General features: G+C 41.8%; 1 protein-coding gene across 1 annotated transcript in view; it reads right to left on the bottom strand.

Moving 5' to 3' along the window:
- The window catches only part of LOC131199940 (cilia- and flagella-associated protein 47-like), a 173,310-nt gene that overhangs the window by 92,044 nt on the left and 57,445 nt on the right, over positions 1-23,821 (bottom strand). Inside the window, exons 3-4 of the mRNA XM_058186233.1 lie at positions 14,657-14,723; positions 13,777-13,874 (exon numbers count right to left, since the gene is read on the bottom strand). The gene's annotated coding sequence lies outside the window, so the exon portion shown is untranslated. The remainder of the gene's footprint in view (positions 1-13,776; positions 13,875-14,656; positions 14,724-23,821) is intronic.

Here is a 23,821-nt window from a genome sequence, read left to right as displayed (position 1 = left end):
TTGATAAAATACGAAACATCATTTCAAATTACAAATTATCAACCTTCAACCCTAGTGAAATAACTGAAGTCTCCAGAGATGGACCTGAATTCAAATACAGTGATGGTTCAGTAGCACCTAAATTCTGTAGAATCATATGCAAAAATGAAACCAGCAAAAGAAATTTCATTTATACTATAAACACAATTGCCAGAAACAACCTCAGCTACAACAAACTTAGAGCTAGACCAGACTTATCATTCCTACAATGTATTAGATCCCGTGAACTTCGTTCAGAGCTCAAACGATGACAAGAAGAAGGAGAAACTAACCATTACATTGACTACCGTGCTGACTGCATAAAAAGAAAATCCTTCAATCAAACCCCCATCACTCAACCACACTTCAATCAAAACATTCAACCATCCATCAAACAAGGCATCCATCCATCTATAAATCGAAACATCCATTCACCCATTGATCAACCTATTAATCTTCAACCACCCATTCAAAATCTCCAATCATCCAACGATCAACCACTCATTGTTCAACCAACCTTCCTTCTACCACCTATTACAAATAACCCTCAATCAACTACCAATCAAAACTAGGTATGCACGCCCCTTACCTCTCCTACACCAAATACTATAGGTCTCAAATGTAAATTAATAAATGCAAGAAGTATTGTAAACAAATTACCTGAATTTATCCTCTTATTAAACAATGGTACATTTGATATCATATTTGTTTGTGAAACATGGCTAAACTCATCCCTCACTGACTCTATTATTTCAAACAAAGAATATCAAGTCCTTCGATCAAATCATGAACACTGCAGAGGTGGTGGAGTAGCTATGTGGGGGCTCCTACCCTCTGGAATGAACTTCCCCCAGGACTTCAACAACTTCCTGACCTTCAGACCTTCCGCCGCGAGCTGAAGACATATCTATTTTTCTGCGCAGGACTGGCATAGAATTTTTAGAATTTTTATTATTGGTTTTTTAAATTTTAATGGGTTTTATGGTTTTAAATGTATTTTTAAAGTGGGGCCAAATTGAATAAGTCTTTTAATTATTGATTTTATTTGTATTGTATTTACTTATTGTTGTTTTTACTTGGCTGTGAACCGCCCTGAGTCCTTCGGGAGAAGGGCGGTATAAAAATTAAATTATTATTATTATTATTATTATTATTATTATTATTATTATTATTATTATTATTATTATTATTATTATTATTATTATTATTATTATTATTATTATTATCACTGAACTTAAAAAATATTCAAGTTGCACATAAACTCTCTCTTCCTGAAACTATTGTATGTGACCTGTCCACCAACACCACACTTAGATTCTGGCTATTCTGCTTCCAGAACTGATAGTGACGGCTAATGAATCCATCATTCGGAAAGAGGCGAGGCAGGACAGAACACCTGTCCCTTAACACCACACTTTGATTCTTACTATGCTACAGAGCCCCTGACTACGACATCGCTCATGCAAATATGTTAACCTCACTACTAACATGGGCTACCTCTTGCCCATACCCTCTCATCTTCCTGGGTGACCTAAATCTACCTTCTATAAACTGGATAACAAATGAATGTACAACCGAACCAATCCATACTACACTATACAACGCAGTTACAAACCTAGGTCTTGAACAACTAGTAACTAACAATACTAGACTCATGAACTGCCTCGACCTCATCTTTTGTAATAACATGAACTCAATTTATGGACTACAAGTAAAAGAACCCTTTTCCAACAGTGACCACTGCATGATAGACTTTTGTCTAAACATACGCCCTCACATAAATCATCACAACAATAATACTCCTAAGTACAATTTTAAAAAAGCCAACTATGACCTTATAAACAATCATCTCTCATTTCTTGACTGACAAAATCTATTCTCAACCTGTATCACTGCTGAAGACCACTATAAAATATTCCTACTTGAAATCAATAAAATCATCAAACTATAAGTACCACAAATCACCACCAAAATAAAAAAAAACACCAAATTACCCATATCAATAAAAAAGCTTCAATCCAAAAAAAAATCCCTCTGGAAAAAAAAAAAAGGGTTATGTAGCAAACTTCAAAAACTGCTACAGAAATATTTGCAACCAAATAAAAACAGAATGTAACATTTATCACACCAAGCAAGAAGAAGATCTTCTACGCACTAATTCCAATCGTGCTTCGTATAATTTTGTGAACAATAAACTTAAAGAAACAAGATCCATTCCACCACTAAAAGAACCTAATGGCAAAGAATGTACTGACGAAACAGTTAAAGCAAAGCTCTTTAACACATTCTTCAGCTCATTTTTTGTAAACAGTGATGGCTCATATCCGACATTCCTCAATCGTACCAAAAATGTTAACAACGACTTAACACATATAGACTTCACAGAAGATAATGTTGAAAAAGCCCTTCACAACCTGAAACCATCATTATCTATTGGACCAGATGGACTATGTGCATACTTTTTAAGAAAACTTTCAATTAATATAGCTGAATCCCTAAGCATAATCTTTTTTTTTATTCAAAACGTTTTACAAAAAAATTTCCCTTTCCCCCAACCCCTCCCTTCACTAATCCCTCCCCTCCCCTGACTTCCCGGATGAAGCACAAGGTATAGTTAAAAATAAAACAAACATATGCTAAGAAAATTTTCCCCCAAAACTATTATACCAATTTTCCCTCTCTAGCTCTGACTCCCTCCTAACATAACCAAATCCCTCAGGAGAAAAAAAAATTAACAATTAACAGTAACAAAATATATAAATCAATAGAACAAATTAATCCTAAAGTATTTTAAATCAACTAAAGCATAAAAATCCAATCCAATTCAAATATCTCCCTTATAGCTTCTATAACCATATAATTTTTCCCCCAGGTCTTTCTTACATAAACTCTTTCAAAAATATTCTATTCAAAATACAATACAACACATTATAAAATTTCAATACCGAAAATTACAGTAGCTATTCAAATTTAATCCTTCCTCGTCAAAATCCAGTATAAATCCAAATACTAGTCTTTTATGATAGATATAAAACATATAATCAACCCATTTCTTCCAGATCTTCCTCACATATTGTCTTTGAGGGACAGTAATATTTTTGTCTGTTAATAATTCAAAACAACCTCGTTTCAAGGATAATACTTTTGTCTCTTGCCATTTTTTTTGATGCATTAATCTCTGTCTTTCCTTCATTACTCCTTTTGAAAAGTCAGTCACAATATTGCCTAATAATTCCTTATGTCCAAAAATCCACAAATTACTACCATATATTCCATCAGTCCAAAGAGAGAATTCTTGAAAAGCATTAAGCCTGTAAGTTTTTTCGGTTCGGGAGACAGCCTCCTGTAACACAAATTCTGACGTTTCATCCAAACTATTTAAAGGAAACTTCTTTACATCAACTTGTTTATTCACGATCATATCTTCATACTTATCCACTTTTGTTTGTATCTCCTCCATTGCATTTAAGTCCTGATCACACTGGTTAATTTCCTCCAAGCCTTGATCCAAAAAGTCCCCATTTTTTATAAGTTCGTATTTTTGAATAATTAAATACATTCTTTCTGTGTAATCCTGTATAAAATCACAAATCCATTCTTCTGAAAGAACCTTCATGGCAAAGTTCTTGCTGAAAATCCCCTTATGAAATACTTAAACAACGTAATATAATCCAACAATCCACAATCCAACACAATAAGATGAAATCTCCATTCCGTTTCGATTTCGCAGCAAGGCTATCAGTCTATTTGCAGTTAGTCTCAAACGCCATTTTAAAAGAAGAGAAAATTTTTTTTTCTCTCTTTAAAAAAGGAGGAAGTCAGGGAATCAACAATACTTGCAAACCAGTAATTGTTCACTCATGCTTATTCCATCTGCTTATAGAAATCCACAAAAAGAAATCAATTGTTAGCAGAACTTGGACACCTTCCTCTTTTCCTGCTTTTGCAGGAGACGTGCTGGATACTGGAGATAGGAGGAATTCAATGGGACTCGACCTTTTGGGACTTTGCATAACAAAAACAAAGCCCCTAGGGGAATCTACGACTCTCCCCCATGCTCTTTCCCCTGCTCTCTCAACCAGAGAGGGAAAATTAAGTTGGGAACAGCTGTTCGTAGCTGTTTACACCGGCTTTTACCATATCCAGTGCGGAGTGCCATAAATTAGCACCCAGCGAGAAAGGTGGCGCCAAGCGGAAGTCCCTAAGCAAAATCTTTAATAAAGCCTTCATCACTAGTTCCCTTCCTAAACTATGGTCTCTAGCCACAGTCATCCCTATCTTCAAAAAAGGAGATCCCAGCCTAGTTGAAAATTACAGACCTATCACTCTATGTTGTGTCTCATGCAAAGTAATGGAATCTATCATAAACCAATCCATTACACTCCACCTTGAAACAAACAACCTTCTCTCTAATAAACAATTTGGTTTCAGAAAAAAAAAATCAGTTTCGATTTCGCAGCAAGGCTATCAGTCTATTTGCAGTTAGTCTCAAACGCCATTTTAAAAGAAGAGAAAAAAATTTTTTCTCTCTTTAAAAAAGGAGGAAGTCAGGGAATCAACAATACTTGCAAACCAGTAATTGTTCACTCATGCTTATTCCATCTGCTTATAGAAATCCACAAAAAGAAATCAATTGTTAGCAGAACTTGGACACCTTCCTCTTTTCCTGCTTTTGCAGGAGACGTGCTGGATACTGGAGATAGGAGGAATTCAATGGGACTCGACCTTTTGGGACTTTGCATAACAAAAACAAAGCCCCTAGGGGAATCTACGACTCTCCCCCATGCTCTTTCCCCTGCTCTCTCAACCAGAGAGGGAAAATTAAGTTGGGAACAGCTGTTCGTAGCTGTTTACACCGGCTTTTACCATATCCAGTGCGGAGTGCCATAAATTAGCACCCAGCGAGAAAGGTGGCGCCAAGCGGAAGTCCCTAAGCAAAATCTTTAATAAAGCCTTCATCACTAGTTCCCTTCCTAAACTATGGTCTCTAGCCACAGTCATCCCTATCTTCAAAAAAGGAGATCCCAGCCTAGTTGAAAATTACAGACCTATCACTCTATGTTGTGTCTCATGCAAAGTAATGGAATCTATCATAAACCAATCCATTACACTCCACCTTGAAACAAACAACCTTCTCTCTAATAAACAATTTGGTTTCAGAAAAAAAAAATCAGTTTCGATTTCGCAGCAAGGCTATCGGTCTATTTGCAGTTAGTCTCAAACGCCATTTTAAAAGAAGAGAAAAAAATTGTCTTGTAACTTACAACTTCTCCACTGCAAAAACATATGGACTACCAACCTTGATCAAGGAAAAGCAATAGATGCAATCTACATAGACTTCTGCAAAGCTTTTGACTCAGTAGTACATGATAAACTTCTCCTAAAACTAAAATCCTATGGCATTTCAGGACCCCTTCACAAATGGATATCTGCTTTTCTGTTTAACAGACAACAAGTGGTCAAAATTGGCAATGCTCTATCAAATCCTGTTCCTGTCAAGAGTGGCGTTCCTCAAGGCAGCGTCCTTGGACCAACACTCTTCATACTATACATTAATGATCTTATATGACTATATCTCAAGTAATTGTGTTCTCTTTGCTGATGATGTCAAACTATTTAACACCACAGTCAATACATCTATCATTCAAAAAGACCTTGATCATCTAACCGCTTGGTCTAAAACTTGGCAACTCCAAATCTCAACCAGCAAATGCTCAGTCTTACATATTGGGAAAAAGAACCCTAACACCAAGTACAAGCTTGATGGACATTACCTTACAGATGACTCCCAACCTGTCAAAGATCTTGGAGTTTTCATATCAAATGACCTAAATGCCAAATCCCACTGCAACTACATAGCAAAAAAGGCTCTAAGAGTTGTAAACCTAATTTTACGCAGCTTCTTTTCCAAAAACTCTACACTACTAACTAGAGCATACAAAACATTTGCCAGACCTATTCTTGAATACAGCTCATCCGTCTGGAACCCATACCACATCTCTGACATTAATATAATCAAACGCGTCCAGAAATATTTTACTAGAATAGTTCTTCGCTTCTCCGAAAACAACAAAATACCTTATACCACCAGGCTTGAAATCCTGGGATTAGAAAACTTAGAACTCCGCCGACTTCGACATGACCTGTGTTTAACACACAAAATCATCTATTGCAATATCCTTCCTTTAAAAGACTACTTCAGCATCAATCGCAATAATACAAGAGCAAACCTTGATGGAGGGTGTTGTTCCCACCGCCTTGAAAGAGGCGGTGGTGAGACCCCTCCTCAAGAAGCCCTCCCTGGACCCGGCTGTTTTGGGAAACTATCGTCCAGTCTCCAACCTTCGCTTTGTAGTGAAGGTTGTTGACAGTGTGGTGGCACATCAGTTACCTCAGTACCTGGATGAAATTGTCTATCTAGACCCGTTCCAGTCCGGCTTTCGGCCCGGATACAGCCTGGAGACGGCTTTGGTCGTGTTGGTGGATGACCTCTGGAGGGCTCGGGACAGGGGTTATTCCTCTGCCCTGGTCCTCTTAGATCTCTCAGCGGCTTTTGATACCATCGACCATGGTATCCTGCTGCGACGGTTGGAGAGTTTAGGAGTGGGGGCACCTTTCTTTGGTGGTTCACATCCTATCTCTCCAACCGCTCGCAGACGGTGTTGGCAGGGGGGCAGAGATCGACCGCTGCTGGGTGAGGTCATCAGTGGTTTTGGGGTGAGATACCAGCTGTACGCTGATGACACGCAGCTGTACTTTTCCACCCTTGACCACCCCAACGAAGCTGTCGAAGTGCTGTCCCGGTGTCTGGAGGCTGTGCGGGTCTGGATGGGGAGAAACAGGCTCAAGCTCAACCCCTCCAAGACGGAGTGGCTGTGGATGCCAGCATCCCGGTACAGTCAGTTACAACCATTGCTGACTGTTGGGGGCGAGTCACTGGCCCCAGTGGAGAGGGTGCGTAATTTAGGCGTTCTCCTGGATGGGTGGTTGTCTTTTGAGGAACATTTGACGACCGTCTCCAGGAGAGCTTTTTACCAGGTAGGCCTGGTGCGCCAGTTGCACCCCTTCCTAGACCGGGATTTTTTATGCACAGTCACTCATGCCTTCGTCACTTCTCGCCTGGACTACTGCAATGCTCTCTACATGGGGCTTCCCCTGAAGAGCACCCGGAGGCTCCAGTTAGTCCAGAATGCAGCTGCGCGGGTGATTGAGGGAGCCACTCGTGGCTCTCATATAACACCTCTCCTGCGCAAGCTGCACTGGCTGCCTGTGGTCTTCCGGGTGCACTTCAAGGTGCTGGTTACCACCTGTTGTGTCCCACTCCTCCGCTGATGGCCGGGTTGGGGAAGTCCGTATCAAGCGTGCCTCTGCAGCTCTGCCAAAGTCCTATCAGAGTTCTCAAGGCAGGCAGGAGACCAGGAAGTGACTTCAGCAATCCAAGTTAGACTTTGCCTGACTCAGAGAATGCCAGAAAGCAGATCCTTTATATAGGCCATGGGGTGCCTGCCCCTCCCTTCCTTTTGCTGACGTCGCCTCTCTACTTTCCAGAAGCGCGGATCTCTCCAGCCTCCAGCTGTTGGTAATCTTAGCTCATGACTGGCTTCACATTCTTCAGGCTCACATGCTGTGGGGGAGGGTTTAATTGCTCCATTTGCCTGGGCATGGTGCCAGGACTGGGGGCTGAAGGCACATCAGACCCTTTGTCTTGCTCAGCCTGTCCAGGCATGGTGCCAGGGCTGGGGGATGGAGGCATTCCAGGACATTCTTCCAAACTATCAGCATCCGGCAGGAGATAAGAGGGGCCCGGCTGCGGCAGGGGGAGCGAGCAAGACACAACACCACCTTTAAAGCGCTCCATGGCTTAGGGCCGGGATACTTACGGGACCGTCTTCTGCTACCACATGCCTCCCACCCACCGGTGCGCTCCCACAGAGAGGGCCTCCTCAGGGTGCCATCAGCTAAACAATGTCGGCTGGCGGCCCCCAGGGCGAGAGCCTTCTCTGTGGGGGCACCTGCCCTCTGGAATGAGATTCCCCCAGGACTTTGTCAACTTCCTGACCTCCAGACCTTCCACCGCGAGCTGAAGACTTATTTATTCTTCTGCGCGGGACTGGCATAAAATGGGTTTTATTTGGATTTTAATGGGGTTTTATATTGCTATGTATTCTATATTAATTATCAGCCAATTTGAATAAGTTTTTTAATTTTGATTTTATTGTATTATATTTATCTATGCTATTTTTACCTGGCTGTAAACCGCCCTGAGTCCTTTGGGAGAAAGGCGGTATACAAATTAAATAATAATAATAATAATAATAATAATAATAATAATAATAATAATAATAATAATAATAATAATAACAACAACAACAACAACAATATCATTATTATTATTATTATTATTATTATTATTATTATTATTATTATTATTATTATTATTATTATTATTATTATTAAACAATAGATTCAAACTTAATGTCAACCGCTTCAAACTTGATTGCAGAAAATATGACTTCTGTAACAGAGTTGTTAATGCTTGGAACTCATTACCTGGCTCCATAGTCTCTACTCAAAATCCCAAAATCTTCAACCAAAAACTGTCTACTATTGACCTCACCCCATTCCTAAGAGGACTATAAGGGGCGTGCATAAGAGTACAAAAGTGCCTACCATTCCTGTCCTATTGTTCCCTTCATTATATCAAATTAACATAGCTGTTGCATACTTTTACTTATATATATTTTTTTTTCTTTTATGATGTATTGTTGTTTTTTTTATGTCGATGTTTGTGTATACTGTTGTGATAAAATGAAATAAAAAAAACTTGTAATGGCTGAGCAAATACAAATGTACTTTTCAAATAGACAACTATTTAAAGTTACAACTGCCAAAATATCTTAGGGGGATATGGGAGATTCCATTCTATTCCTTATAATGGACATCTCAGCATTTGCAGAGCGGCAGAGGTAGAAGACCTGGCTCTCATCCTATTTTATCTGTATAAGAGAGTGAGAGACATCTGTATATTTTGCCCATATACGAGGTTGAGAGACAGGTATCTTGGCCTATATCAGTATTGGCAAACCTTTTTGGCACCAGGTGCTGAAAAGGGAGTGCGTGCGTGCACGCGCGGGAGCACCGGAAACCCAAAGAGCAGTTCCCCAGCACACATGTGTGCACCAGGAACTTGAGCCAGTCATCTTGTCTTCTGGTTTCTGGCACGCATGCGCACTAAGATCAGCTGGCTGGCGAGCATGTGCTTGCTGGAAACTGGAAGCTCAGCTTCCCAGCACATGCATTTGCACCAGGGAGCTGCTCTTCTGGTTTCCTGCACCCTCTCCTGCGTGAAAACCAGCTGGCCAGTGCACATGTGCACATCGGAACTCAGAACAACAGGCGACAGCTGGTATGCCTAGAGAGATGGCTCTGCGTGCCACTTCTGGCACGCATGCCATAGGTTTGCCATCACTGGCCTATAGACTAAACCAGGAGTCTGCAATCTAAAACACTCAGAGCCATTTGGACCCGTTTCCCACTGAAAACACCAGGAGCCACAAAACCTGGGTGGACGTGGCCAACTTGACATCACTCACTCCCACCCAGTCACACAACCCCCCAGCCACACCTATGCAGCCAGTCATTATGGCACAGAACCAGTTGTTAAATTATTTGGAATGCCCAGCCCTACCCCCTCCCTTCCAAGACACCTCTTGTCATACCCAGCCTTGTCTCCTGGCCACTCATCTCAAAGACCTCACCATATTTATAGTTCTTCAAAAATGTTGTTCATGTTTCTCTGTGTGTGTGTGTTTCTCTCTCTCCCCCCTCTTTCTCGCTGTCTCTATCGTTGTCTGTCTCGTCTCCCTCTCTCTTTCGCTCCCCTCTTTCTCTGTATCTCTTTTTCTCTTTCCCTCCCTCCCCTCTTTCCCTCCCTGTCTCTCTCTTTTATCTCTTTCTCTCTCTGTCTGTCTGTTTCTGTGTCTCTTGTCTTTCTCTCTCTCTTTCCCTCCCTCCCTCCCTCTATCTATCTCTCTGTCTCTCTCTCTCCCCCCCTCTCTTTTTCCCTCCCTCTCTCCCCCCTTCTCTCAATGAACAGATGAGCGTAATGGCAAAACTATTTTCAGGAGTTTCAGGGACACATTTCACCCTTAAAATACACATCTCTCCCTCCCTCCCTCTCTCTCTCTCTCTCTCTTCCTCCCCCACTTTCTGTCTATCTTTGTCTCTGTGTCTCTTGTCTCTCTCTATCTCTCTCTCTTTCGCTCCTTCTCTCTTCCCCCTCTCCTCTCCTCCCTCCCTCTTTCTCCCCTGAACTGGTGCTGGGTGGTGGGAATCTGATGTCCAGAGGCCGATGAGCCCAGGAGCAGTGTGCCTACAAACAGCTGGTCACCTGAGAGCTGAAGACCAGTTGGCCAATGGGGAGGCAGGGCATCACAACACCAGCAGCTTTGCAGGAAAAACAACTGATATCTGGGAGGTGAGAGCAAGCCGATGAGGATGCAGAGTCACATTGTGGCTCCACATCATAATGGGCTCCAGGAGGAGGGAACCCCATCTCCCCCATTGTGAAGCATGCTAAATTTCACTGTGCTGCAAGAGCAGCGGGCAGTCCATGGAGGTAGCAACAGTAAATGCACCGTGATGCTTTGTGCTTTGTGCGAACAGCAGAATGCTGTTCGCGCAAAGGCAAGTGCAGGGGCCACGACGGGGAACAGCTCTTTCATCCCTCTGGCATGACAGGGTGGCAGGGAGCCGCAGCAGAGGGATGAAAGCTCTGTGGGTTGCTGACACCCGTACTAAACAAATGATCCATTGGGAACCCCATATCAAAACAACTTACCTTAGGGCAGAATTTGAAAACAACATTTAATAGAGCAAAATACTTGAGCAAAATGGTTTGTTTGAGATCAGCATATGTAGGACTCATTGGGGTAGATTGTAGGGGTGACACTGAAATATAATTTTATCATACTTTATTTATCCATATATTAAATTATTGTATTTTATTCCAATTCCATTTTAAATTGTTTTTATCAGATTTTAGTAATAATTTGTATTTGGAACTCTGCACTTTGATATGGCCTATGGGCTAATCAATAAACTAAACTAAACTATCTACATAATGCAGACCACAAAGTGACCATCACCATGTGTGATTATAAGGAATGGTTCAATAAACATGACATCCAGCTTTCTAGAGAAGGTTGTAGTGAGGAAGAATTACAACAGAATGCCAGATGGTTTTTCAGAGGAATGGGGAAAGGAACTTCCTAGCAATGTCATCCAGGAATATGTTTGTGAGAAGATTTGGCAAGATCCAGTTGTTCTCTGGACATTTGTTCCCTTGCTAAAGAAAGCTGGTACAGGTAGTCCTCCTATTACAGCAACAATTGGGACCAGATATTCCATTACTAAGTGATGTGATTGTAAAGCACAATATAGCATGAACACATTGCTTAGATTAGAGATGGCAATTCCAGTTGCCATTATTAAGCAAGGACCATCTGGATTTTTAAGGAAGAAATTCACATGATCATGACTTCTGACTTTGTGCTGGCTTCCCCATTGACTGCTTGTGGGAAATTAGCAGGGAATATTGAAAATTGCTATTATGTGACCAAGCTCACTGCAATGTCATAATCATGAGCTGTATACTGAGTGACTATGGGGATGCTGCAATGACCAGAATTCCAAGGTCTGATTGTAAGTACCATTTGTTTAGTGCTGTGATAACTTTGAACAGTCACTGAATGAAAGAACTATCTATGGTTGAACCAGCAATGAGAGCATTGTTTCAATGTGGCATTCATCTGAGTTTTGCTATCAGATTCCAACTGATGGTGAGAGGAAGAATGATATTTAACATTTAAGAGTCTTTTTTAAAAATTTAGAAATGGGCCATGCATTGACAATCTCTATTAAAGCTCAGATGATTAGGGATGCCTCAATGTCAAAAAACATGGTGAATAACCAGATGGACTATCTTGGAAGTGGAGGAAAGGTCAAAAATATTATTCTCCTGATACGTAAAATGTCTTCTATTTGATATATCAGCTCAGCTTCTATGTGCAAAATTGCTCAGTCAGAAAGGTTTTTCTTATGATCCAGTGGTTCAACAAACTGAACCTGGGAGAATAAAATGTTTAGGTCACCAAACAGGGGCCATAAGGAATAAAGGGTTTAGGTTTGCATGATACAAAATCAGCTTGTTCATTTCCATATTCCTGTGGTTACTTCTAATTAATTTTGGAGTAGCTTTTACTTCTGAGCCTTCTGGGACTTTCATTTCCTGAAGAGCTAGTTCTTTAAGATTTTATATTCAAACACGGGAGCATTAATGTTTCCACTGAATTCATTAGTTAAATGAGCTTATCCTATATTTCATCATATAGATCCTCTTTAAACTGTCAACTATGAATAACTATATCCTGATCCAACAACTGAAAGTTAGTTATATACTGCATATTCAGCTTATAAATGTCACATCTTCTTATTGGCTATTACCCATTTGGCAGAGATATCAAAGATAGCTTTTAGCCTTGCTATGAAGTTAGCATGCATATCTAAATAGTTCTGTTGCAAAAAAAGTATCATATTGCAGACCTTCTGATAAAAATCCTACATGGAACCTATCAATAGAACTTTAATGTGAGATTACTTCCTTTGCTTCTGCCCTTATCTGATCTAATTATCACAGGCTGCCAGAATTTTGGATTCTTCCCTTTTGCCTTACAAATTTCTGTAACAGCTGTATTCAATGTAAAAAAGTTTTAGCTGCATAATTAGCTTAAAGTCAATCACAAAAATTGATTTTTTATAAAATGAGCTTCCCCACTCCAATTTAAATCTTAAAGTTAAAATGGGATGTAATACCAATAGTCTTAATAAGCAATTAATGACTGCTATACAGCATATCAAACCTTCAGTATTCTTGGTTCAGCTTTTTCATATTAAGATAGAATTGATTTAATTGATTTAATGAGATGGCAGCAATGATCCAAGATAGTGTTGGCTATGCTTCAAGTCTCTCATTACATTAAAGTTAGTAAATTAAAATCTCCAATGACTGTTATACATGGGAGATTCTTAATGCATAATTGTGGCTTGGCAAATTATAAATTCTCAAATTCTCATATTATGCCTAAATTATTATTCAAATGGTATTTAAATTCAAGATAGAGAATAAATAACCTCCTGTATCTACTTGCTAGCTTCCATCAGTCTCTATCCTTGCATACTGTTATTTCACCTACTGTAAATGGGAGAAAGAGAAGTTTCTCTTCTCTAACCTGCAAATTTTTCTTTTTTTGGAGCAGTAATAGAATAGAATTTTTATTCTAAATGCCAAATAGAGTAAATGCCAAATAGAGGGGAAAGTGTGTTCTTCTGCTATTCTCCTTTCTGCATAAACTACTGTAGAACAAACTGCTGAAAAAGTAGTAGATGCAGTGATAGTTGGAGAGAGTTCCATCTGTATGGAATTACTTTGGCAATCCTGAGCTATCTTTCAGTTTTCCAGGACAATAGCAGTTTTTCAAGCCCTATTACATATCAAATGGAATATGCATGTTGTACACTAATACACATTTCTTTACCACAAGAAGAAGGAACTGATTGATTATAATAGCAATTGTAATTTAATTGGTCATTTGAATGTTTGTGCTAAGTTCTCTTTATCTACTATTCCATTCATTTTAGCTTGGATCATAGCTGGGGAATGTTCTTTTCCTCTACTCAATTTTAATTGTTCATTGACACCTGGAGCTGATTCATCAGGCGGAGCTTCAGGAATTCCACAAATTGGGTAGATCCAACGGAGTCCTTTAAGTTCTTCATCCTTTATTATTACAGTTTGGCTGAGAAATATAAGCAACTTAAATATTAATATTATCATTTAAAAAAAACTAGTACAATCATTACTTTGTGGCCTTATCTATCCATTTAAAACTTGTTTGAAATTTCTTGTATCAAAATTATATCTGATACAAAATCTAATTTAAAAATCTACTTCTTACAAAATTATGTCATGTACTAGGACTGATCCCATTTCATAATATATGCCGTCCACCAAGCAATTAAAGTGGCTTTAGTACAAAAACTGATGTGACATCAAAATAGAAAAGAAATAACAACACATGTGTTGATGACATACCTCATTATATCCTCTTTCACAGCTACTGATATTACTTTATTTATAACAGAGATAACTCCCTCAATTAACCAGATCAGGCATGCTTTAATTTGCTTAAATCAGCAAAGATGGCAATTTGGCTCATCTTATATAACCATCATTCCATTGACTTGGAATGGCGTGGCTGAAAAGTATCCATACGCGCTTGGGTAGCTGTCAAATCTTGTCTGAAAGAGTTGTCTGATAATATAATATAATCAAAGATGGCTTTGTCATACTTATACAATCTAATAATTTTAGGCAGTACAGAATTATCTAAAGTTTTATAGTATGAAATTCTTAAGATGTCCTATACTTGTCCAAATTTAATAAGTGTGAAATATTCTATATTAATTATGTAATTATTATGTAATTATATAAATTTTTAAATGTATCAAGAAAATTCACATAATGATTTCAAATTTAAATCAACATTAGTTATGGATATCTAATGATTAAAATACTTACCTGTTTACTACTTCCCTTAATTCAAATGTGTCATCATAAGTCCAGTTTTCTCCATGTACCTTCTTAACTTCAATAATAAGAAACGTTTCATAGAGTTTCATAGAAAGAGGGGAAAATAATATAGGAATATCAAGCTTGCTTTTTTGAGGTAAAATTATTCCTAAAAACCAGAAAATTAAATAGTATAAATAATTGGTTTGTTATTTACTCTTAATTATATATTTTAAAAATATACAGCATAAAAGGAAACACAGTTGTTTATAAAGAACCTCTTTTCCATAAAAAAATTCCACTATCATATATAAATAACATTAAAATTGTTATTTCTCAGAAACAGGTAACCAGCTTACCACACATGTTTAATATCTAAATAGGGGCACTATGACAATAGCGTTTACCTAATCTACACATTGCTTCTTTAATTTCACCCTTATCTAATACAACCCTGAGATTATTTCTCTCTCTTTTAGATTAATTTATTCAAAATATATTGCTATCTCTATTTCTAATGGACAATCTTTAGCCTTCCAAACGATTTATCATCCTGACATTGTGAAATGATCCCTGGCTCCAGGACCTTAAGACTAATTCAGGCAGAAAAATAAGCTACCCCAAGGGTCACTCTTAAAGCTGGATGGAGACAGGGAAACTAAGAGTGAATGGGGATTCCCACCACCATCGCGCAGTCACTGGCCAGTCTCCCAAAGTAGTTTGGCCACGTCAGCATGACCAGCCCTGTTCAAGTCATTGGAACTGAGCAACCCAAATGGACCCTGGCTCAACCTACATTCACCTTCCCAAGCATGGAAGCTGCACCACTACCAAGCACGACATCTACCTCCTTTTATCTGGCACACAGTGGATCGCTCCACAGCCTCCCACACTGGGCCCAAGCTACCGGAGTGACAGCCACCATGGGGATCGGGATGGTGCAGCAATAGAGCTTCCTGAGCCAGCCCAGCACGGTGCTGCAAGGACTGCAACTGGGGATGCTGGGACCAAGTGCTCCACCCCAGCAACCGGCATTCAGACTATCTACAGTGGACCAGATTCCTCCCAGATGGGCATTTTATCCCGGCCAGGGGTGGGTGCAATAGCAATGGATGCCTGCCCCAATCCTGCAGCCCGCACCTGTCTATCAACTGGCGCACCTCCAGCCACCAGTTCTGGGGCCCCAGCTGGTGCTAGCCCAACTGCCTGTGCAACTGCAACAACCAGCTGCAGCCCCACAACAGATTCCAGCCCAGCAGCTGGTGCCAGCTCAGCAACCGGCTCAGCAACTGGCACCGTCAGCAGTTTCCTCCCACCATGGTTCAGGGCAACCTTTGACATGACTCCAGGGAAGCTAGCCTATTTCTTCAACTGAGTCTGGGCTTACCTTGACCAATATTGAAAATAGTACCCATCAGATCAGAAATTGATTTCAGCCATAGCAGATGGGATGAACAAAGGGGAAGCAGCGGACTGGATAGTGGAGCTTCATGATGAAGAAGCCCCCAAGTTGGATGATGCCAATGAATTCGTCCAACTACTCAGAGGCTGTTTTGAAGACATGGCCCACCAAGTAGAAGCCGAATCCCAGAAGAAGGTGCTGAAGCAGGCCAGCCAAGCTTCCAAGGAGATAATTTGGGAATTTCAGAGGCTAGCTGGTAAGCTGAGAGACTGGCTGGAATGCCTGCCGGTCCACCACTTCAAAGAAGCCCTAGATCCAGACCTTAGGCAAGCCTGTGGCATCAGATGAGTACTGGACATACAATACATCAGATGAGTACTGGACATACAGTACAAGCACATACAATACCACCATGATCTTGGATCTGGAAATTCACCCTCATAAAAAGCCCACAGTAGAGAAACCCACAAGAAGGCCTCTGGGTCACCAAACGCTGACAAAGCCGCCAGCTGCATTGCCTCCTATCTGGCACCATTAAGTGCTACCTGTGTGGTCAGCATGGGCACTGGGCTTCTGAATGCTTGGCTCTGGCCCCGGTCCCACAAGCATGGGCTCCAGCCACACCCCGAGCAAGAAAACCCTATGGAGACCACCCAATAAAGGAAGGATCACCAATCAGGCTGTAAATAGAATAGAATAGAATAGAATAGAATAGAATAGAATAGAATAGAATAGAATAGAATAGAATAGAATAGAATAGAATAGAATAGAATAGAATTTATTGTCCAAGTGTGGTTGGACACACAAGGAATTTGTCTTGGTGCATATGCTCTCAGTGTACATAAAAGAAAAGATACCTTCATCAAGGTACAACATTTAACATTTACAACACAAATGATGGTCATAGGGTATAATTTATCACTTAATGATAAGCAACAAAAATTACAGTCATACAGTCATAAGTGGAAAGAGATTGGTGATGGGAACGATGAAAAGATTAATAGTAGTGTAGATTTAGTAAACAGTTTGACAGTTTCTTCCAATCCATTATATATCAAACCATTCCATTCCTAGAGTTCTCAGAAATTTCCGATTGAGTTGGTGTTTGTTCTTCAATAAAGTACATAGTTTTTGATATCCAACCTTCATCAATCAATACCAAAAGAACATTCCATCTTCCAATATTCACCAAGGATTCTTCTGTAATGTCTTTCTTCATTAGGCAGTCTCTCAAAAATAGTTCATATTTCCAACTTAATTTCTTAAATTTTACTGTCCAACCTCCAAAGGTAAAAAATAATCCATCTTGTCATATCTTTGGTATCATTTACATACATCAAATAATATTACAAATATTATTATTAATTATTAATCCTTCTTCTTCTGCGCATGTCCAAGATGGCCTTCTTCTGCGCATGTCCAAGATGGCCGCCTAGCGAGGTCTCGGAGCGGGCGTTGGTGAGATGTCCCGTGTCCTGAAGCAGCGTTGGACGTTCTAGCTGACTTGGCTCTGTTTGGCCGGATAGATCATCTACTCAGCAACCGCAGGAGGGGTTTTTTGCCCTCGAGGAGTTCGCGGTTGCTGAGTGCCGAGCCAGTCGAATCGAGTCAGTGGAAAGGGCGGAAGGGCGGTGAAATGGCAACGGCTCTGTTGGGGCGGGGCTGCGAGGCTCCGGCCTGCTTTCCCGGCCTTCTTTCCCGGCGATTTCCTGTTCGCCGACTGCTGAGGCTGGTATTCTGCTGGAAATCGATCGGGCCGACCTGCCTGCCTGGCTGGCTGGATGATCTGCTTGGCGACCATGGGAGGGTTTTGCCCTCGAGGTATTTGTGGTTGCCAAGTTCCGGGCCAGGAACAGAGCAGAGTCGGCGGAAACGGGGCGATGAAATGGCGGCGGTTTCGATGGGGTGGGGCGGTGATGCCCGGCCTATCGTCCGGCCTGTTTTCCAGCCCGTTCTTAGGCAGCGTTTATCCCAGCTTCTCCGGCCTTCTGGGGCGATGGTATTTGTAGTTTGGATGAGGGTTGTATTGAACTGCCCCTTAACAACTCGATTCAGGAATCCCGGCTTAACCTGGGTTTAACTTTGGTTTAAGCTACAGATTTTCAGCATCCTGTCGAGCCCCCCCCCCCACGGGACCTGTGGAGTGGAGGATGTCATCTGGGCCGTTGGGATGTTTATTAGACCAGCTATTTCTACCTTGCTACCTCGATGGTCTGCGGAAGAGATTATGCTCAAGGACTGCTTTGAGGGCATTTATCCTGCTTTTTCATCCTGTTTTATCATCTTATCTTCTGTGGGCTTCACGCTTCCCGCCCTCAAAAAATGACTGCTGTATTACCATCAGTGACATTGGACAAACTCTTGTTATGCCCGATATGAGATATGAGATATTCTCCGTTGGAACTCCGTCGTCTGCGAGGTGCCCCCGCCTCGCAGAAATGGCCCTCTACGTTATCGGGGGCCTATCTTAATGATGGGTTTTGGGACCCAGAGAGATGGCATGCATCGAAGAAGAATCTTTGGGGTTTTTTTAATAGGTTTTTAAATAAGGGGTTTTTAAAGGGGGGGAGGGGTGTGACGGGTAGGGGGAGAAGCCCATTGGGGAGGGTATGTCCAGTCCCAGCGCCAGCTCACGGCAGCACTTTATCTGGTCTGAAGACAGGGGGGGAAGGGGATGTTCCGAGCGTAGAGTGTTATTCCATCTGTACGGTAAGTGGGAGAGGCAGATATGGCGGAGGCAAGGGGCCGTATTGTTCTTTGGGAGCACGTGGTCGATGTCCGGCCCCTCAGTCCTTACTCGTTCCCCGGATGGTCAGGATCCTCAGAACCTGGGTCTTCGACTGATGTTATGCAATGCCCGGTCCGTGGCTAATAAGGCTCCCTTGATCTGTGACCTTATTCAGAGGGAGTCCGCGGACTTTATGGGCATTACGGAGACTTGGTTGGGCACAGAGGGGGATGTACCCTTGGTTGAACTGTGCCCTCCAGGTTTCCGTGCATTTCATCAGCCGAGGGCCCAAGGTAGGGGTGGGGGGGTGGCGGTTGTGATTAAAGAAAGTCTAGAACCGAGGGAGTCCACTGTGCCTCAGATAGCTGGTTGTGAATCCCTCCTTGTGAAGTGGGGCCATAGGAATCAGATGGGCTTGTTGATCGCGTACCTGGCTCCTTGCTGCGTGACTACAGCCCTGCCTGAGCTACTAGAGGTGCTTGCCGGGGTGGCAGTTGAGATTCCCAGACTTTTAGTCATGGGGGATTTCAACTTGCCATCGGCCGGCTTGTCATCAATGGTGGTCCAGGAGTTCCAGGCTTCCATGACGGCCTTGGACCTGATTCAAGTAATTGATGGCCCCACACACACCGGGGGAGGCACACTAGACATGATTTTTATCTCTGGACAGTGGTTTAAAGATCTGGAAGTAGGAGATTTAGTGACAGAACCGGTGTCATGGTCAGATCATTTTCTCCTTCGCCTGGACTTTCGGACCGCCGTTCACCATCGCAGGGAGACGGAGCCAATGCGTTGGTTCCGTCCCAGGCGCCTGATGGACCCTGAGAGGTTCCAGACAGAGCTTGGGCCGTTCCCTGAGGATCTTGCCCACGGCACGACTGAAGAACTAGTCGCGGCCTGGGAACGGGCCGCTGCTGGGGCTTTGGACCATGTCGTGCCTTTGCGGCCTCTGACCCGGCGTAGATCTCAATTGGCTCCTTGGTTCTCCGAGGAGCTGAGGGAGATGAAACGCCGGAGAAGATGCCTAGAGAGCACCTGGAGGTCTAGTCGTTCCGAGGCTGATCGGACACTAGTGAAGTCTTTTACTAAGACCTATCTAGTGGCAATGAGGGAGGCGAAACGTTCTTACGTTTCCACCCTCATTGCATCGGCAGATAACCGCCCGGCCGCCCTGTTTCGGGTGGTCCGTTCCCTCCTTCGTCAGGAGGGACGGGATGACCCCTTACAGGGACGTGCCGAGGAGTTTAACGGTTATCTATACGATAAAATCATTCAGCTCCGGAATAGTCTGGACCAAAATTGCGATGATCCAAGCGGGATGACGGAGCCTCGTCTTGTTGAGGTTATTTGGGATGAGTTTGATTCTGTGACTCTCGAGGACGTGGACAGGTTGCTGGGGAGGTTACATGCAACCACATGTTTACTGGACCCGTGTCCCTCCTGGTTAGTACTGGCTACTCAGGAGGTGACACGAGGCTGGCTCCAGGGAATTATAAATGCTTCGTTGATGGAAGGGGTTTTCCCCGCTGCCTTGAAAGAGGCGGTGGTGAGACCCCTCCTCAAGAAGCCTTCCCTGGATCCAGCTATTTTGGGTAATTACCGTCCAGTCTCCAACCTTCGCTTTGTGGCGAAGGTTGTAGAGAGTGTGGTTGCATGGCAGCTTCCCCAGTACCTGGATGAAGCGGTCTATCTAGACCCGTTCCAGTCTGGTTTCCGGCCCGGTCATAGCATAGAGACAGCTTTGGTCGCGTTGGTGGATGACCTCTGGAGGGCCAGGGATAGGGGTTGTTCCTCTGCCCTGGTCCTATTAGATCTCTCAGCGGCGTCCGATACCATCGACCATGGTATCTTGCTGCACCGGTTGGGGGGTTTAGGAGTGGGAGGCACCGTTTATTGGTGGTTCTCCTTCTATCTCTCCGACCGGTCGCAGACGGTGTTGACAGGGGGGCAGAGATCAACCGCGAGGCGCCTCACTTGTGGGGTGCCGCAGGGGTCGATTCTCTCGCCTCTCCTGTTCAACATCTACATGAAGCCGTTGGGTGAGGTCATCAGTGGTTTCGGGGTGAGTTACCATCTGTACGCTGATGATACGCAGCTGTACTTTTCCACCCCGGATCACCCCAACGAAGCTGTCGAAGTGCTGTCCCGGTGTCTGGAAGCCGTACGGGTCTGGATGGGGAGAAACAGACTCAAGCTCAATCCCTCCAAGACGGAGTGGCTGTGGATGCCGGCACCCCGGTACAGCCAGCTGCAGCCGCAGCTGGCTGTCGAAGCAGTTATTGGCCCCAATGGAAAGGGTGCGCAACTTGGGCGTCCTCCTGGATGGGCGGCTGTCGTTTGACGATCATTTGGCGGCCGTCTCCAGGAGGGCTTTTTACCAAGTACGCTTGGTCCGCCAGTTGCGCCCCTTCCTTGACCGGGATGCCTTATGCACGGTCACTCACGCTCTTGTCACTTCTCGTTTGGATTATTGCAATGCTCTCTACATGGGGCTGCCCTTGAAGTGCACCTGGAGGCTGCAGCTAGTCCAGAATGCAGCTGCGCGGGTAATAGTGGGAGCAACTCGTTGCTCCCATGTAACACCAATCCTGCGCGGCTTGCACTGGCTTCCTGTAGTCTTTCGGGTGCGCTTTAAGATCCTGGTCACCACCTTCAAAGCGCTCCATGGCTTAGGACCCGGGTACTTACGGGACCGCCTGCTGTTACCTTATGCCTCCCACCGACCCGTACGCTCACACAGAGAGGGTCTTCTCAGGGTGCCGTCCGCCAAACAATGTCGGCTGGCGGCCCCCAGGGGCACGGCCTTCTCGGTGGGAGCTCCTACGCTCTGGAACGAACTTCCCCCTGGATTACGTCAAGTGCCTGATCTTCGGACCTTTCGCCGTGAGCTGAAAACACACTTATTTATTCAAGCGGGACTGGCCTAATATTTTTAAATTTTTAACTGGGGTTTTATCATTTTAGGGTTTGGAATTTTAAATTTTAAATTTTTTAATAATGGCCATTTTTTCTAATTTGCTCGGTTTTAAATTGTTGTTTTAATTGTATATTTTTTATATTTTTTACCTTTTGGCTGTACACCGCCCTGAGTCCCTCGGAAGAAGGGCGGTATAAAAATTTAATAAATAAATAAATAAATAAATTCTATATTATCTCCACAATATATCAGTTATAATAATTAAAATCTTCACTTTACCTTGCTTATATCAAATAACATTATTAAAATTACACCTATAACTTATCCAAAATATATCAGTTATAACAATTAAATTCTAGTTAACCATATAACAACATTACATCCATCTCTCAAATACAATATTTAATCCAAATTCCTAAATTTTACTATCTATCCTCCAAAATTAAACAATATTCCATCTTCCTATTCCTTTATACCTCAAATATATCAAATAGTACCCCTAAAATTACACCTTTATATCCGAAATAAATCATTTACAAAAATTAACCATAATCATATATAATAAAATTAAACATTCTCACTCCCCTTATCTTCTATCTTACACATTTTCCACGATCTATTCACCATTCAACTTAGCATCTATCGATTAAGGATTTCCAATCTTTAATACATTAGTGTAGAAGTCTCGTGCTTTAAAAACTGTATTAAGAAAATACTTTCTTCCTTTATAATTCACTGTTAAGCCAGCTGGAACCTCCCATCTAAAATATATCTGGTGTTTCTTAAGCTCATCCACTAAAAAGGCAAATTCTTTTCTCTTTCTTAACATTTTAGGAGGAATTTCCTTCATCATTATTATATCTTGTCCTAATATTAGAAATTTATTTTTATAAAATGCTTGCAAAATTCCATACCTAATCTTATTTGTAAAATAAATAACCACATCTCTCGGTAAACACTTCTGCCTTGCCAACCAAGAATTAAAACGATAATTTTTTTCAATATTAACTTCAAAATCTTCTGGTTCCACTCCATCTATCTGAGCAAAGGCCTGAGTAAAAATCTCTTTCAAATTTTCTTCCTTACATTCTTTTAATCCCCTCACTTTTATAGCATATTCCATTAATTTATATTGTAATATAACCCTTTCTTCATCTGTCCTATCTACCTTAACCTGGATATCATCTATTTTATTTTCTAAATTAAAATTAATTTGAACCTCGTCTTTCTTCCTTTGCAAATCTAAATTAATTTGGTTAAGTTCTTCCAGTCTTTCTTTGGTCTGAATACTAGATAGCAGTAATGGGGTAATTGATTCCTTTAATTTTTTCATCTCCCTCCTCTGCTCTTCCACCGTATCCTTAAAATCCAGTATTTCTTTCTCCATTTCATTAAATTTTTGATCTATTTCTGAAAGATGAGCCTCCATAAGCTCTTGTAAAAAATTCCTTAGACCTTCTTTTATATCTTCTTTCAATTTCCGTATCTGAATTGAAGAAATTTCCAATATTTTAGAAGTAGTTAAATCTCTTTGCTTAAGAGCCATTTTTAAACTAAGTAATACCAAGAAGAAGAAGAAAAAAGAAAAAGAAAAAGAAAAAAATTAGTAAACTATTCTTCTTAAACACTGTAATAAAAAGATAAAAAAGAAACAAGAAAAAAATTCCATTTAAAAAAAAATATCTTGTTATATTCTTCTTAAAGGTTCCACGCCAGCAATTGTAATAAGCATTTCCTTAGCTTTCACTTCCAATACACAAAACGCCATTTACTTTCAATACACAAAATGCCATTTACTTTCATCATCTCCAATCTTGACTACGAATACATTCTCTGTCAGGGAGTTAAAAACTTCTTACAATCAGATGCCACCACTCCTGTTTCAACTCTGTCCACGTTAGCAGTCCTTCAGTAATCCATTTCAGTCGCGGAGATGGACGCTGCATTTTGTTCTGCCATTTGGCAGAAGCGTTCCAGATTCTGGAGCTTTTTTCGGGCTATAGAAGGAGCGTTCCCACCAAGCCACCAGACTCTTCCTGGGGCTTTCCTGGGGCCTCTACTTCAGCCTGAATGCTCACCTCTCCCTCTTTGCCCAAGGGAAGAGGTTTTCAAGCCACTTGACAGCAG

The sequence above is a fragment of the Ahaetulla prasina genome, chromosome 5, assembly GCF_028640845.1.
Source record: "Ahaetulla prasina isolate Xishuangbanna chromosome 5, ASM2864084v1, whole genome shotgun sequence".
NCBI classification, from domain to species: domain Eukaryota; kingdom Metazoa; phylum Chordata; class Lepidosauria; order Squamata; family Colubridae; genus Ahaetulla; species Ahaetulla prasina.
This window is presented reverse-complemented; position numbering and strand designations above follow the sequence as displayed.